This window comes from Cebus imitator, unplaced genomic scaffold, assembly GCF_001604975.1.
Source record: "Cebus imitator isolate Cc_AM_T3 unplaced genomic scaffold, Cebus_imitator-1.0 Scaffold24, whole genome shotgun sequence".
NCBI lineage: Eukaryota > Metazoa > Chordata > Mammalia > Primates > Cebidae > Cebus > Cebus imitator.
Genome location: NW_016107339.1, coordinates 14,588,958 through 14,590,671, shown reverse-complemented (window position 1 = coordinate 14,590,671; position 1,714 = coordinate 14,588,958). Strand labels below are relative to the sequence as shown.

Sequence of the window (1,714 nt, the reverse complement as noted above, 5' to 3'; positions counted from 1 at the left end):
AAAAAAAAAAAAAAAAAAAAAAAAAAAAAAAAAAAAAAAAAAATAAATGAATAAAAATAAATGAGGGGGATAGGAAAAGGGCCAGGAAGGTGGGATTTGAAATGATTTATGAGTTTCAAAAATGCTGTTATTTATTTATTTATTTAGAGACAGAGTCTTGCATTGTCGCCCGGGCTGGAATGCAGTGGGGTTATCTCGGCTGACAGCAACCCCCGCCCTCCAGGTTGAAGCGATTCTCCCGCCTCAGCCTCCTGAGTAGCTGGGATTACAGGCACTTGCCACTGCGCCTGGTTATTTTATTTATTTATTTTTTAAATTTTCAGTAGAGACGACGTTTCACCTGTTAGGTTGGTCTCCATCTCCTGACTTCGTGATCCATCCGCCTCGGCCTCCCAAAGTGCTGGGATTACAGGCATGAGCCACCGCGCCCGGCCTATTTATTTATTTATTTTAAAAATTATAAACAGAGACAGGGTTGGGTGTCACCATATGCCCAGTGTGGTCTTGTACTCCTGGCCTCAAGTGGTCTTCTGGCCTAGGCCTGCCCAAAGTGTCGGGATTACAGACATGACCTATCAACGCCGGGCCTGGCTTTTGTGTTTTTGGTTTTTTTGTTTTGTTTAATTGAAGCTTAAGGTGCCTGACAGTCTGCGAGCTCCAGCTGGGAGGCGAATTCAGGTTTCGCTGTGGGGACGGAGGGCGGCGTCTTGAGAAAGCTGGACCCTAAGGTGCCGCAGCTGCGCGCTGGGGAGGAGTCCCAGGGTCATTAACTGATCTTCGGCTGCTGGGAAGCAGCGGAGTAGCAGCGTCCGGGTGGGGCGGGCCGGCTGGTGCCGGGGACTTTCTTCCGCCTGGTCAGGCAGATTCCTGTTTTTTGTTTTTCAAAATTCAGAAAGTATCTCTCAATATTTGTCCAGAAGCGTCTGAAACATACTTCCCTGGTCCTTCTTTCACTTTGTTTTATTTCTATGTGGACAAACAATGGGAAAATGCCGCGCGTCTAGCCAGGCAGATAAGAAAACAGCCATACCGTCAGGCCCCCTACCCGGCGCTGTTATAAATAGCGCCCGCCAGCCATCATCGTTCTCTTGGCGCGGTGGGTTCGTGCTTTGGGTGTGTTGCATGGTTATTGTCTTTATAGCGCCTGCTGCAGACCCAGCTGCCGAGTGATGGGGAGCAGGGGATCCCTACGGCCTGCGCTGCCTTTGCGCAGCAGGCAGCGTGCGGGTATATCGCGGCCCCCAGTCGAGCTGGGTGAACTAACATTGCAGATAAGAATTTCTAGTGTCGCTGCTTGGAACCGACCTACCTCGTGGCCGGGGGAACTCGGCTAGCCTCGCCACAGCCTCTGCTGATTCATCGCAGTATCACAACGGTGAGCAGGCTCATGCAAGATGGGGGTGGCAGTCGCCCGGGGAGAGGACGGGAGTGATGATGACCCTAGGTGACTCTGAGTGTGTCGCTGACGCCATCACCGCAGCGCTCTGACTTTCCCTAGGTCCACGATTCCTCGACCTGGGCTCAGCGAGTTCATGGCCAAGATCTTTTGTTAATCTTTTGTTCCTGTGTTTCATTTCCCCGTTAGGAATTGTAAGACGTCCATCGCTGTATTATCCTTGAGTAAAGGTGAGTATTAGTTGCGAGAGCCTTTTGAGTGCCTCTTGGGAAAGCTTTGCTCCCAAGCTTTCGTTCATGGGCATTACGGCCCCCCCCC

The 1,714-nt window shown here is 50.8% G+C and overlaps 1 long non-coding RNA gene and 1 other non-coding gene across 2 annotated transcripts in view; both read left to right on the top strand.

Moving 5' to 3' along the window:
• The first annotated feature begins 775 nt into the window (after positions 1–775).
• LOC108299886 overlaps positions 776–1,714 on the top strand; it is a 4,974-nt gene continuing 4,035 nt past the window's right edge. The window contains exons 1-2 of the long non-coding RNA XR_005199069.1: positions 776–1,375; positions 1,586–1,626. This is a non-coding gene — a long non-coding RNA (uncharacterized LOC108299886). The remainder of the gene's footprint in view (positions 1,376–1,585; positions 1,627–1,714) is intronic.
• On the top strand, positions 1,428–1,490 carry LOC119470238. Its single transcript, XR_005199120.1, has one exon. It is a non-coding gene; the product is annotated as a small nucleolar RNA SNORD48 (small nucleolar RNA).